We start from the raw sequence: 16,541 nt of genomic DNA on the forward strand, positions 1-16,541 counted from the left end.
TGGAGCTGATTAGAATTCAATCAAGCAAACTCTCATTTGCATCTTAAAGTTCGCTGGTAAAACTGTTCGAGTTTATTTGAAGCTCGTAGAATGCAGATAAGAAAAATGATTGGTATTTTGCTTCAAAACCAGTCGAGTTTGTTTCCTGATCTCCTCCGGGAAACAAGAAACGCCACGATTGGACCATTCGACGACATTAAACCACAACACTATTCCCTTGGAGTGGAAAGAGCTTTTCTAACGTTATTATTAAATTAAAACTTTTAAAGAGTTTCAATATTAATTCCTCCCCGCCATGATTGTGTTTTGTTTTAGTCGCGGTAAAACGAAATCTAACAAGACACAATTTCGATGCCCTTGGAGAGTTTTGGCGCGTAAGACAAGATGGAAGAAGGAATTGTCCAAATTATTTGTCTTTCTTCCGCCAGTGTTTCTCCGTTCCCTCCCCCTTCCGACCGACGAACCGAAACACGAATGCCCAAACGACGGCTAAATGATGTCCCGATCGGTGAATTTATTCCGTTGGCGGGAAAACGCGCCGGGGAAAAGAAAAGCGAAATTGCCTTTCCGCCTCGATGATAATGTACGATGTTTTTGATTAACATCGTTTTCGTTCCGCAGTGAAAGATGACGCTTTCCGAAGTTGTGTCCCAAATGCAGTCCACGAGCCGAGGCGTTTGCTTTTTCTCCTTGGTGACTCCTTGGTCCTTGCCGGTGCGAGAAGGATCTCGAAGGTTCGTGGCCGTTTTCTTTTTAGGTCCGTTGGTTCACTGCGGTGCCGGTAATGGCGGATGCTGATACTTTTAGTGGGCTTCTTGGTTTTTTTTTCTCTCTTCACAACTTCTTCCGTCCTGCATTCAAATTGCTTGCGAGTTTGAGAGTGCGGCAGATTGTCCTCGGATGAACTCTGGCGATGGCGAATGCTCGGGAAGGGCTGATGAAGCAGACGGTTGGCTGGGTGCAGAAAAGTCTGTCCGCACTATCCCGAAGGACAACTAAAGCGCTCCTTCGTGCCTGTGTTTGATTGAATTATGCTCGGACCATAATCAAATCGGAAGCACTGTCTCGGGGTTTCTTATGGGATTTTATGATTTCTGACACGATTAAGTCCACCGTCTGGTGCATTGTTTCGATCGAAACTCTGTTGTTTACTGCGTGAATGTTTTGATCTGTTTTATTGTATGTCTTAAAGTGTGGAAATGCTCTTTTTTAAACATATTTCACACGAAATTCCTTTTATTACCTATTTAAAATTTTGGTTAGCTATTAAATTCAATGAACTCAGTGTTATTAACTCTACTCGTGGATCTATTACGCACTTCCTTGCAAACTAGCGAGCTTAACCTTATTTGCGCTTTATATTCTTTTAATGGCTTGATGGAGTCTAAGCAAAAGATGAAACACGGTCTCTTCTGGAAAATTGCATAGTATCAGTTCATGAGAAGTTGCATCTTTTTACACAAACATACCGTCGAAATGGCTAAACACAAGTGATTAATATTAATGATAGGAGGGGAGAAGGATGTTTTTCCTTGCTTTTCCATCTCTTTGCAACGTTGGAACGTTTTTCATCGCGCAACGAACCACAGAGCATTGACGGGATATCCGACACTATCGTACAGGGCAACTGACTCTCTTTTCTCAACAGACTCTTGGCTTGAACCGGTCGAACGATAGAAATTTATCCTCTTTGGCGTCAGGGATAATGATGGTTCTCGCAACTCCTGTACAAATCATTCTTTTCCTCTGTGATGGTAAGCGGAACAAAACCACCACCGGTTATTGGGTTCATTATTAAAGAAGCTTCATACTATTTAGTTCCCGTAAAAGTATGAAAACGATGATAGAAGTCTTAACCCGCAGTATTTATATTTTTTACACTACACTTTCATGAACAATCATGAGATGGTTTTGACAGATACGGTTAAACAAAATATAGTTTTTTCTTGTTTAACCCCTTCACAATTTTACCCAAGCCAGGCTCGGGCAAGTGGGTGGAATTTGTATTGCTTTGCCCTGGGTCGGGTAGATTTTTGTCGCAACTTTTTGTTTCTACTTTCGTTGCACGTCGTTTATTTCGAGTGTACCTGCTTCGAAAATACGTTCTTACGTGCTTGTAAACTTTTATTCATGTATTTTACACTAATCGATGAAATTAAACCAAATGTTTCCTTATATTTGGTAATTAATTGCTGATCACAATCACAAATAATGCATAAGCAAACTGACCATCATTTAATAAAAAATCCCATTTTTTTTTAGAAAACTTAACTTTTGCAAAAACGCAAAAAAAACAGTGTGAAAATTTTTTGAGCCATTTTTAAAACTTGGCATAACTGTGAAGTGGTTAAAAAAAAGAAAGCCGTTTTTCACCTTCTTTGTTCTGTTTGAGTTTGCTCAAAGTAACCTTTGTCGAGTTTTTATTTTATTTTTAATACCTATTTTGAAGCTTTATTATCTGAGAACTTGCTCCTTCTGGTTTGAAAATTAATCTGTCACTCCACATTCTTTAGTTAGAAAATAAAGTTCCGCAAGAAAATGATATTTTGACTATGGAGAGTCAAAAGTTTTATGTAATAGTTTTGGAATGATAAACAAAGAAATTGTGATTCAATTTCAAAGAAAGTTATTTTGTTTTTATTCTACAAAATACTCTTTTTTTATAAACGGCACTGTTTTTTTTTGAAAAGATAATTTTATTACTTCTTCTATAAGTTTAAACCAGTCGTTTGTAAACTTAATTTCATTCAATCCGTTTCATTTGAATTTGTTTTTCTTTTGTTTTCCTTGCCTTGTGATAAATTACGTAAAATAAATCTCGTAAATAAAAGATAACTTTTCTTGTGATCATTGAATTATATTTTCTTGTAAGGTTTGCTACCCTGACAAGGCGTCCAACATCGGTTAATCATTGCTACGCATGGGGCTCGATTAATATGCATCAAACTCGACCACTCGTGCCAGATAGGGCAACCGTAATCGACGACACGGTTAGGCTCGAAGAAAAATGAATCCATCCGGAAGATTAACAACTTCGTCCAGAGTGCTCCACCTTTGTCTTTGCTGTTCCCCTTCCCGGGTTTGTCCTCATAATTCATACTCTGCACTCGCTCTGTCACTGTCAGATGCAATCACGCACCGGAACAAACACACACACACACCCAAAAGCAGGTCCCCCCAAGTTGGACGCGGCTGTCGAATCTGCTACGGGCACAATTAGCAGCGAGGGCTCAGCTCACGTCGGTGGGGGCCATCTCGAGGTATAAAAAAAGGAGTCCTTCTGTGGTGCAATCGAACCTGGGGCACCCTTGGGATGTGTTGTTACAGTTCCGGGGGTTGGTGGAGAGGCTCGTAAAAAGAAGCAGTGCGTCACACATGTCACCTGCAAGCGATACACGCGATGCAGATAGGGCGGGGGGGAGTTCAGGCGGCACTATCGGTAGGACGATGTTGTGACGATTTATGTAATTGAAATGATTATCTGTTCATTGTCAGATAGGGATAGCTACAGGGAGTCCCAGCTTCGGACATATCTTTCATGGATATGGGGCGTTCTCCATGGGGAGTTGGTTCAGTAACGCTTCCTGGAAGGCCTCGCATCGGTGTACAGTTCAAACGGAAGCGAATCCGGGTTTATTCAGCTGCATATGCGTAGTTCTTCCGCAGCTTACCTCACCCCCGTCTCGAACTTTAGAGCTGGCATCATCTAAATCATCTCAAAATTTATGTCCTTTATCGCACTCCAGGCCAATGCTTGATCCTTTGCGATGACTACTCAGTATCGCAAAAGGGGTGCCAATCGAAGGGTTCCTGCATGGTTTCGGGTTTTATTACCATGGCTTCCTCCCGGGTCGGGGTCCAGCCGACTCCTTGTTAATAGCTGACGTAATCAAATCACTGCCAGAAAATGGCAGTTACCAACGTGAACTCAAACGTGGAACGGATCCCTCCCGAACCTTCGCTAGCAATCACCAACACTGCCACACTGAACGGGCGGACGTGCAAAAACCGAACCGTGGTACATGAATCTCGCATGTTTTTCCGGTTCCGGACGCTGCCGTCGACGACTGCTCACGATCGAGTTAAAATCAAATCGCTTGGGACTTAATTAATGCCGGGCCTCCGCTTGATGTTTGCCGTGCGAGCAAGTGAAGTGTGATGCGTTTGTGTTTGTGGCTGCAAATGTTTGCCTTTGTTGAGGCACAGAGGGAGCTGGTCCCGGGAAAGGCCGCGTTGTGGAAATGGTTGTTTGTACGAATACCATTGTTCCGGTGGTATTTCATACAGCCATTTAAACATTTGGTTTCGGTTTGCCATTCAATCGTACACGCTCACGTGTGGGCAATCACACACAAGCACACGCGCCTCAGCAAGCTTCCTCCGTCCGCAACATGGCGTGCCTATTATTTATACGTTTATTTTGCCACATCATAATCATCATTATCGTTGGGTTCGTGCTCCCCCTCCCACTGCCGTGCCGGCGAGCGGAATGGCGATTTGTTCGCGGTCATGTTGATAATACCACGGTTGTGTTTGATTGCGGCTGCGGATGATTGTTGTGATTAGGAAATCATCTCGCTCGCAATCTCACGCTAAGGCTGATGGCTCGGTTGGATTAATTTTTCCATGCGGTGAGTTTGCTCGGGATTAGTGAGATCTAATCTAAAGATTATACGTTGTTTTACTGTAAGTTTTAGATCATATTGGAAGGACATTATGTTTCTGATGTTGTTTTATCAAATTATCATTTTTCTGGTAAAATTGAACTTTCTTCCCATTTTTTCATATTCTGAAATGGATTAGTCGTTTTTTTTGCTTCACCCCCACGTCCCTCAGACTAGGTTGAAATTATGGAAAATTATCCAGTATGTTTTTGGTTTTTATAAAACTTCTGACACAATGGTTTACAATGAATAATACAATACATTTTTCATAGAATCCTGCTGAATATGTATTCTAACTTTTCATCATCGTCTAAAATAGATGTATTCGTGGTTGTATGTATAGATGCGCACCTGTGGGAACTATTTGAAATCCGTACCTACACCATTTTAAAGCTGGGAAAATGAAAACTAGTTCATAGCTAACTAATTTCAAACATACAAAAATCAAAAAGCAAAAAAAAAAAAAAAGGTTAAGCACAAAAGGCTGCAGTTTACCTGGTGCAGGTAATTAAAATCCAACCAAGCGTGTGGTAAACTTATCTTTTCACGGGTAAGTTTTGTTGGGCAAATTATTTACACTTGAATATTTTCTTCGTCGTTGGCGGATGGATTTAAAAATGGTGCATCGGTCTTCGAGAAGATAGTTGATTTCATCAAACCCTTCTAGGAAGATGTCTCCCAAGGAAATCGAATTCTCGATGCCATCGTCATCGCATATTGAAAGTGACCGAGCTGGGCCAGTTCAACTTAGTGGAATCTTTCGCCATCGAACCCATGTTCTGGCAAAGATAGAGCGCATGCAGCAACTGCTGGACGAGAGTCAATTAAGTGGATATTCGCGAATTAAAGTGTTATCGAAAATGTTAACATCACACTACAATGAGTACATTCAGCTGCACGGTATGATAGTGACGCGTGTTGAACGGGACGATGAATTTGAGGAGCAAGAGAAAGTGTACATAGCGTTCGAGAAACTCTACTGCGCTGTCGCTACTCGTGCCGAGAATCTTTGGCAAAGTGCAAATGAGAATAAAAATTCGGTGCCCAATGAGCGATCAACCAATCATATAAGTCATGATGAAAAATCGGCTCAAGGTATGGAGGAAAATAAACTGAGCCAACCGAAGGAAACAGTGCTATTAAACGATCAAGGTGTGGAAAAAAATCGTAAGCAAGCTGAAAAACAGCAGGAGCAGCAGCATGAGCAAACGGAAGACTTGGACCAGGGAAAGAAGAAACTGAACGAAGTGGCGAAATCGAAGAGTTTGCAAGGACAAGATCAGGAAAAAGATCAGGAGTTGCAGCAGCAACACCAAAAACCGGCCACTTACATTGAGGAACAGCAACTGAGCCAATCGGAGATACTTGAACAAAATGTGCAGCAGCAGCATCATGAACAAACGCCAGATCAGGATCACGAAAAGAAGGAAAAGAACCACACAGAGAAACCAGAGTTGATGCAGGGACAGAATAAGAATACGGATGCCACGGTGCAACCGCAACATCAGGGAACTAATCTGGAACCAAAAGCAACCACCGATTGTGCTGAAACGGTTCTACTGAAGGTAAGATTGGTTATCAACTATCTTATGTACAATTGGGGCAACATTGAAATCGAGCAGAAGCTGTTTAGCGTACCTACTAACAATCGATTTTATACCGAAAAACATTATATTGAAGTGTGGGATGCTATTACAAACACCCATAATAATCGAAAGAATATTGCACAACCACATTACGACGCCCTCACTAATATGTCCACAGACTTAAGTATTTCCTGTTTTAAAAAAGGGGTAATTCATAATCTTGTCAGCCTTTGTTGCTTGAGAGTTGACCTTCCGTCTGACATAGAATTGGCTGTCGTAAAGAAAATCGCTATGAGAATGAATGATGCAAATCTCAGTCACTATGAATCATTACCGAAGGGGGATAGCGCAATACAACGGATACTCCAGTATATTTATTCCGCAGATAATCTTGTAGACGATCATCTTTATTCAGATTTTGTTACACTAAACCAAGTGGCTAAGGAACTTCATATTTGTGAAACCCACCAACAGCAAGAGCCAAAAGAAACTGACCTTGAAGAGAAAACTTCTATCGAAAACGTGGAAACAGTTATGCTAAAGGCAAGAACGGCAATCAATTATATAATGTACAACTGGAGAGACAACACCATAAGAAACAGGCTCATCCCCGAAATCAATATAAGGGCTTTTGGTTACAGAGAAAAATATTACACTTATGTGTGGTATACATTAACCAATTCCCACATAAGCCGCCGTGATTTTATACATAAACATTTTTGCAATCTGCTTTCTAATAGGCATATTCCATATTCAATACAAGAAGTAAACCGAAACCTTGCAAGCCTTTCATGTCTGGGAGCCAAGCTTTCCCCGTATAACGAGCTTTGGTTGATGAACTCAATTTTATCGCGTTTGCAACATCAGGATGTTCAAATTTACAAAAAGTATCGAAGGGAAGAATCATTACAAAACATTATCTCAATTCTAAGTTCACCCAATGAGTGGTTAGATTTCCTTAAACTAAATGAAATAGCTCGGAAACTGAACATTGAAGTAAACTTAACAGATGTATTGAAAGAACAATATAACGCTGTTCATGAGCAAACGCAAGACCTGGACCAGGAAAAGAAGGAAAAGAACCACACAGAGAAACCAGAGTTGATGCAGGGACAGGATAAGAAAACGGATCCCACGGTGCAACTGCAACATCAGGGAACTAATCTGGTACCAAAAGCGACCACCGATTGTGCTGAAACGGTTCTGTTGAAGGTAATTGGCTATCAACTATCTTATGTACAATTGGAGCAGCAGTGAAGACAGGCGGGTGTTTGTTCACTTAGTTCATAACTGCGAATATTACTCCGTAAGACATTATACTGAAGTGTGGAATGCTATTACAAACACCCAGAATAATCGAAAGAATATTGCACAACTACATTACGACGCCCTCGCTAGTATATCCACAGACTTACGTTTTTCCTGTCTTGGAGAAACGGTATTTCATAACCTTATCAGCCTTTGTTGCTTGAGAGTTGACCTTCCGTCAGACATAGAATTGGCTGTCGTAAAGGAAATCGCAAAGAGAACGAATGATGCAAATCTCAGTCGCTATGAATCATTACCGAAGGGGGATAGCGCAATACAACGGATACTCCAGTATATTTATTCCGCAGATGATCTTGTAGACGATCATCTTTATTCAGATTTTGTTACACTAAACCAAGTGGCTAAGGAACTTCATATTTGTGAAACCCGCCAAAAGCAAGAGCCAAAAGAAACTGACCTAGAAGAGAAAACTTCTATCGAAAACGTGGAAACAGTTATGCTAAAGGCAAGAATGGTAATCAATTATCTTATGTACAATTGGAGAGACTTGTCAATAAGACACATGCTCTTCCAGGGAAAAGATCATATCGGTGTGGTTTACAGAGAGAAATATTACACTAATGTGTGGAATATATTAACACATCCCGCACCCCACAAAAGCCGCTATAGTTTTATAAATTTACATTGTCACGAACTGGTTAATATATCTGCTACAGATTATCCGTATTTAATACAAAAAGTAAACCGTAACCTTGCAAGCCTTTCATGTTTGGGAGCCAAGCTTTGCCCGCAGTACGAGCTTTGGTTTATGAACAAAATTTTATCGCGTTTGCCACATCAGGATGTTCAATATTACAAAAAGTATCGGGGAGAAGATTCATTACAAAACATCATCGCAATTTTGAGTTCCCCCAATGAGTGGTTCGCTTACCTTAAACTAAATAAAATAGCTCGGAAACTGAACATTCAAGAAAAATTAACAGATGTATTAAAAAACAAGGACATATTACTCCATTCTCCATAATACTCTCCAAATGATTTGCATGTGAAATATACGAGCCTCGTATACCTGATCGTAACGTCGTTTAGTAAAACCTTATGTTTTTGTGATCAAAACTATGTTTTGCTTTACTTTTTTATTTCGTAGCTTTATTGGTCGATTCTTTTCATAAGCTTAAGTTTCAGCGGGCTTTGCATGGAATTTGAGAAAGCAAAATTGATAGAAGAAAAAGGATAACCATTGTTTCATATTTACTGTTCTTATTTACCCATACAAAATAAATATTTCTTAGGTTTTAAAGAGCCTAAAGCTTGAAATAAATAGGTACTTATTTCAAAACAGGAAATTATTAAAAAGCAAGTTTGAATGGTTTACCTGAAACTAATAATTCAACTCTTTCTTTTTGGATTATGTTTACCTCATAACGTGCAATAGTATTCAGTCAGCATATTGCCTGAAAATAGTTTAGCAGGCATCATTATTTTGACACCTTAAATCCGTTCCACTATATTACTAACCCACATTGCGAAATTTATTTAGCTCAGACTAATTTATAATTAGTATGTAAATGGTTAAAAAAAAAATTACCTTCCGACTGATGAATTTCTCCTGAATAAAGTATTTTTCAAGTCCTTATTTTCCCTGAAACGATCTACTAAAAATTTGATTAAACTGTTGTACTGGTATCATCTCCAAAACACGGTTTTTAATCCCACATTTCTTACCATCATCTTGCGCCAACACTGAGCACAAACTTCATTCGACTGCAATATATCACAAAACTTTCCCCTTTGCCATATCCCCTGAAGCCGCATGTGTGTTCCACAGCTTTCCCGGAGTTTACGGGAAGTCAACTTGGAGTCGTACGGTTTAGCGAAACTTTTCCTTTCCCGATCCGCACCGAGGCGTGCGTAGATGTTTCGGGTGCCCGTGTTGGGTTCGCGTTTATGAATGAGATACCTTTCGGGGAGGGAGAAATATTATCAAAACTCATGCTGGTTGCTCCTGCCAGCCGCAGGCAAAGGACTTCCTAGGCCTAGCGCCGTTTGATGTGTGCCGTGGAAATCTATGACGCTGGGAAAAGTCAGCAAAATGGTACCATAAATTCATTTGTTTCCCTCCCGCTCAGTTTGAAGCGGAACCGGGTTTGGGATGGGATCCTCACGCCGGATCCACCGTATGATTTTGAACCATTATTTATGAAACATAATACCGCTCATACTACCGTTTTTGTGTTACCTTTTTTGGTGCTTGACGGGTGGTTTTGATCCTGGAGGGGGTTCAAAAAAAATCCTGGGAGCATCATTACTAGGTTGGTTAGAATCTGGCGCGGTTGATGTAATTGAGCAGGCTTATGAATCCCTCCTTTCGGGGGCTCGTTTCCGTTTACCCGATCTAGCTAAAAGGGTTCACCAGAGGGAAGGCTGTGGAAAAAGGTGTTGTTGTGGCCTGTTTTGCATGCCAATGTGCCTGCGGTTCCCTGCTATAGTTACCACCTCCCTCTCTCGGTGGTCGCTTTGCTTAATCCGCACCTTAAGACCCGTTGATTCCGGTCGATAAATTACCGCACTTGAAATCCATACACTTGAAGAGTGTTCACCCAACGAAGAGTGTGGAAGGTGAAGGCAGAAAAGGGATGTAAACGATCAGAGAGAACCCTTCATGCCCCCGGAACACCCAACACTAAGGAGACCACTTACAGAAGCGGCGTGTGTATGAAGTCACTTAAAATGCTCTTCAAAAACTGGAACAATTACTGCTACGGCCTGGCAAATGAACTTTCCCCGGTAAGATGCTGCCCCTCGCAACACAAAAACCAGCCCTTTTGTGAACAAATTTTCCGTTAATGTCCTTTCAAAATCGCACCCTTCCGTGGGCCTTAACCAAACCCGTTCATGTCTGCGGATTTCCATACCCGCCTGCGAGGTGCATTTCCCTTTTCCCATTGTGTGCGGCGACGGGAAACGCACGTCGGAAGTAAAGTTGTTAGCAGCATTTCCATTCTATCGAATCTGTTGCCCCAAAACTGCTGCGTTGCCTGTTCCCCCCCCTTGAAAAAAACTTTTCCCCGTGCTAAACTTTTGAGTAAATTTCATCTTTTCTTACGTTGTGTCAACTCGTTTACGCCGAAATTGCTCTTTTTATTAGTCTGCGCTATTGTTTCGTTTGTGTCGCGCCGCGCTGCCTACGGCTCGAGATTGTTCATCTGTCTGTGTCGGTTCGCTCTTTTGTTGTCCTCTTTTCCGGTTCCACCGGGGGAAAGTTTCAAAGTTTTCCCCGACAGGGGAGGAGGGCTATTTCGGAGATTTAAAACGTTTTCTCCGACAACGGAACGGAACTCCGGGAGTGATTTTTTTTGCAAATGGGTTGACTGGTGAGGATGTGACAGTTTTAGCTTCTTCCGTCTGTCAACGATTTGAGGTGGAGGAAATCAGCAAAACGATTTTATATTTAATGTTATTATTTGTCACTAAAATATAGATAATTCTCTCAGAATAGGTATAGTTTTTATTTTTTAGAATTACATTAATATTTGGTATCTGCATGTGTATTTGTTCAAACGCTTGTGTTTTAGCTTTCTTTCAATTTCAAAATACCAAAGTCTTAGTCCTTAAAATAATACTTTAACCCTAACATCAACACTTACACATTTTGCTGGAATTATTGTCCTCTCAAACTCCTCCTGCCCGCAGCCCATTGAAATAACGGCCGAATAACAAATTTCCGACAACTCCATTCGCAACTTCATTAAGCGACCATCTCCGATCTGGTCAAGAACTTTACCGAGTGAAGGATGTACTCGGGTGTATCGTTTGCGTTCACCGCCCTGCTTGCCTTGTAAATTAACGCCGCCGACGAGCTGTCACCAGTTCGACTGACACTTTTCCATTCGACAGGAAATGAAACGTTACTGAAGAAAGAACGGAGCATAAAAAAAAAGAAAATAAGCCAAAGGAACTCTGTTTCCCGTTGACATCATCTTTCGGACGATTCATCGTATTATTTCTACCCGAAGAGAGTGGCCGGTGTCTTTTGTCTCGGACCGGCTGGAATTAAATTCAACAGCGTGGAACAGAACGTCTTGCGGTGAATCATCTGCGAGGCGACGGGAGAACCCTATGCCTAAAGGATTCGTTGTTTTTCTTCTTCTTTTGTGCTGAAACTACCCCGGGCATAAACGATTGGTAGTCGTAAAAAGCGACCACTCGGCTGCAAAACTTCATCTTTCGAAACTGGCCATGTTAAAAAGACAGGGGGTGGACCATGGTCGGAGGAACGGAGCGATGCTGGTTTACAATGTCTCCAACATGGCCGGTGCGGTGACCGGAGCGGGGTCCTATTATTATCCCTTGAATATCTCGCTACTTGTAAGCCCACAGGAAGGGATGATTCGATTCGTCGTTTTTACGATTCCAACCGGACCGATTACGACTCCGCCTTGGCCGAACGAAACGGCTCCGTCTGTGGCGGCAAAGCGTGGGATGGACCTTGTTGAAAATTCCACTCCCGTTCCGTTGGATTATACTTGGGAGGGGGAAATCTTGGGGTCGGCAATGGGACGAACCCCCGCTGAGGGTGTTTGAAAATGAAGTGCAGTTAATATTTAATTCTTCTCAAGTGCTCTCACCTCGATTTTCCATGTTGCCCCACCGGATTTCACACCCACCGGAAAAGCTGGAGCCATCTCATCGGCTCGCATAATCGGGGGAGGGAGTTTTCGAGTGGGCAATAACCTTCAGGCGCTCCGTGGGATCAACTTGCCGGCGGCGCTCCGTCGGATTCCTCGTGACTTGACTGAATTATTTCGATGGATGTCAAGGTTAGGCACGCAAGTGTGCAAAGCGCCCCAGGTTTCCCTCCAAATTCCACCCACTCAGCAAGCAAATTCGGTGACGCCGTGCACTTGACACTAATCGCCCCCCTGAACAGGAGTTCTTCACTAGCGATAAGCACGTTTGCAAAAATCTCTTACCAAGCAAATAGTTTGACATTCGGGGTGCTCCGAAATTTCGCACGTAAAATCAATTGACATTCCATCCGGTAAAGTAATTCCGAAGCAAGCGTGGCAAAGTTTGTTCGATTCGGTTGGGCAGGAATTCGAGCGGTACCCGGTTCTATCCCGGAATCGTTACCCGGTCCAGGACGGGCAATGGAAGATAACCGGTGTTTTGCTACGACTCACTCGAGAAGGATTATTTGAAGATGGCTCAAGTTCCGGTGAAGTGCGCGTGCTTGAGGCACACGGCTTCAGCAGAGTAAATGCTGGGTATTACTGGATGTTTATTTAATGTTGTCTGGTGTACTTGCGGGGGAATTAGTTCGACTTAATGAGTGAGGGGTTTTTGTTCAGAAAATAATTGTGGCTACGAGTTTGCGGAATGGATTGGAAAGAATTATATAGACTGGAGCAACATTTATATCGCATTATTATTACTTTTTTCTTTTTATTTTATGTACTATGGAGATAAGAAAATTTCTAGGCCGTTCTTTCTGCAAAATAAATAAATTAATAAAATAAGAAAATATTATGTGCTTTTATAAATATCGCATGGTAACTAATAAGACCACGACAATTTAAGCAAATTGGAAAATATTTCAAGCCACACTTTTTAGGTGCGAAACTTAATCAAAAATTTTGCGATATGCGATAAAAAATAAAACGCAATTAATCATAATATTTCTAGACGTTAGTTTTATTCGAGGTGCTTGTATTTTGCGAATGAAACACATTACAAAAACTTAAATGATAATAATCGGAATTGTATTTGTAATTAAACAATGCAATTTTCATAATTTTTTAAATTTAAAAGTACATAAGAAAATTCAACTGTTAGATTTTTAAGGTCCTTTACTTTGTTCGCTGATAAATTCGTGTTTCTCCGAAGTAACATCGTACAATACATTTGAAATATTTATTAAATTACGCTCTGCATATAAGCATCATCTTATTTGCTCTACATATATGTTTTTATATTAAAAACATCACATTGACAATAATAAGATCCTTCCAAGGTCAGTTAAGAGCATGTCATAAAAAGGAGTGCTCGTATAATGCGTACCGAAAGAAACGGACACAACAAAGCACAATACACAGATAGGAATCGTTTGTCTTTACTAATTGTCAGTATTTACGTGTTCCCTTTACCATAACATCAATTATGTTCCATTTAGTTCCACTTTACTTATGTTTGCCAGTTTGCCGGGGGGAGCATAAATCACACAACCTAGAAACAGTACACCCATCGCACAAGCAAACAGAATGGAGGGACATAAAAAAAAAGAAAAACAATAGTCAACACATCGTCGGAAAAGTGAGAGACAAAGTAGATGACAAAAAAACAACCAACGAGGTACATCGGTACATGTCCCATGGTTTTGTTTTCCCATTCGCCATTCGGGTGACGCTTAAAGTGCCGGTCCCGGTTGGGTAGAATAATAACAAAAGCGCCACCCGAAGGCCCGGGGGCACGGCAAAAAGAGAATCCCGGTTCGGAGAAAGGGGAGGCATGTAGTCGGTGCCACGTCCTTGAGCCACCGAGACAGACTGTGGGTCTGCAGGGGACAAGGGCACACAAATGAGACAAACAAAGAACAAATTGCCTCGCGCTGGCATTAACAGGGTGTGCCTGCATTCTAATGCGACGCGTTGCGTTGAGTAAAAACGTCGCCAGTGGAGGGGAAATGCGGGTCGGTAAAAAGCGCACGAAAGGTGGTGGAAATTTATTACGAAAAACCACGAGCCAGAATCAGCAAGAACGTGGCACACTTCGCGGCGTGTGCATGGCGAAGAGGTGTTTCAAAAGGAAACGTGACGTGGAAAATGAGTGTCCCGGATCCTCGGGCTGGCGGAACCGATGGAGGCGCCTGGTGTTTGAAGAGGCACGGGGCAGACTCGACTGCTTCTGGCTGCTGTGGTTTCGGTTTCAGTGGCGCACGGTGAATGCGAGACAATTAGCAGAAATAATGTTGATGCTACCGCCCAGGTTCTCAGGATCGGTAAGGCGCGGGCCAGTTTTGCGCGAGAAAATGCATTCGCCAAATAAATTTCCACTTTAATTTGCGCATTCATCCTGGCCTAAGTGGCTTTCGCAAAGGTAGAAGGCGATGCTTTGATGTTAAGAGCCAGTGAAAAACGAACGAGCGCTTTTTATCCGGAAGAAAGGTGCGAGCAACATTGATCGAGCGAAGGATACGCCATTGATGCACTTTGGAAATCATTTAATTAAAATAAAAGTGTCGGTTACCACTTCGGTTGAATTTAATTATGCTCATGAAAGCATATTCGGAGCTTGAAGGTAATATGTAAATTAAATAAACTCATTCTATTAGCTAGTCTCTATTCATGTGTGTAATATGTGAAGACATAAAAAGCAAAAAAAAAATAAATGTTGACTGTTTTCACCCCGTTCTTTCTGTTGGTTTGTTTCTTCTCACGGGCATATAAGTGAAACATTTAAAGAAGATTAAAAAAATGAAATCAAATAAGTTAGTTTTTGAATACTTTCGATGCTTTTCGCTCTGACAAAAGAATGAAAGGCTTTAAATCAACGAGAAAATCAAACTTTTCTTGTGACCGTACCACACTGCCCATAGTCGTATATCAGTCCCATTTGACTTTTCATCACTTTTGAGTAAGACCCGTGACTAATGGTCATTTTCAATATATTTTCAAAAAAAAATCTCAAAGTGGCCATTTAGTGCATGCTAATGTGAAAAAAGTACCCAATTGACTGCGTCCCATATTGAAAGTACCCGCATAACAGTCCCATATATGATTTCTTTGCTTAAATTAAAGAAAAGTCCTAGTTATTGAAACTTCAACAATTTTGTAATATAAAGTAATTAAAATTATCAGCAAATGGTTGTAATTCAAGTGTTTTTAACGAATTATACACTGTTAAAGTGCAAATATCCGTATGGAATGAAAACCCGAACATCGATGTTTTGACGAACAAGGTAAACAAAGTGGGTCTGATATGAAAGCTCTTTTGCTTTCGCCTTCGAAAGTGCCCGCATATCGTGTCCCATCTAGTTTATTTTCACCATTTTTATATTAAAAACGGGTTTTTTATATAAAATGTCATTCTCAGCGAAATGTTTATGTTACAATACAATAGTTGTGATCAACCAATCATGGATTTTGTATCACTAATAATAGCAAAACATTATCTAATCTAAAAATGTTCAATCGTTTTATTTTCAATATGGATTTTGCAAATGGGACTCATATGCAAGTATGGGCAGCACAATGATTATCCAGTTTGAGCTGCTTTCCAAGTTTACTTTATTATCTAAAAAATATGTTAAATTAGCCTTTCAACTGGTCGTTTCAACAGCGATGAAATGAAAAATGTATTAGTTCTTCAAACATTGAAACATTTGCTAAGCTCTTGATCATTCTGGCTCACTTTATTTTTATGTGTCACATTCTATTAAAATTTGTGATACGTTATACATTTATTTCCTTTTAAGTATCTCTCTATGACAGTATTAGCAGAGTAAATTCCTTTGAAGTCTGCACCATGAAGTTGTAAAGTTTAGTGCATTTATAAGTTGAAAGAAAAACTTTTAAAGAGAACGTATTTTGGGAGACCCTTTTTCAGTATTGATCTCTGCTAAAAACCTTTTCAACTGTTTGCTTTAAAGTTCAGATATTTTTAGCAAAGCTTTCATCCATTTGACCAGGGCCATTCGCTCGCTGCATGAACATGAAAGTAAATCCCTTTCCAACTGCCGAGGAGATGAAAGAAAAATCAATAATTTTAAATTTATAACATCCAATCGAGCGAACTTTCCGAGTCTGTTTTTTCCTCCCCTCTACTCACTCTCTCTCTCTGTTTCAAACACACACAAGCACTTGAGCGGGGTTGTTTTTCGCTCGCTAGAAAATCGATCGATCGTCGCGTTGCGCCACTTTCGTGGCCCCTTTCCCCAAGCCATGGATGCAGTTTCCGGCCGGACAGGAGGCCCGAGGCGCTCGCCTGCCGATTGAATGCACCGTGTGTGTGCATTCACGTCGAA

This window comes from Anopheles ziemanni, chromosome 3 (assembly GCF_943734765.1).
Source record: "Anopheles ziemanni chromosome 3, idAnoZiCoDA_A2_x.2, whole genome shotgun sequence".
In the NCBI taxonomy this organism is placed as follows: Eukaryota; Metazoa; Arthropoda; class Insecta; order Diptera; family Culicidae; genus Anopheles; species Anopheles ziemanni.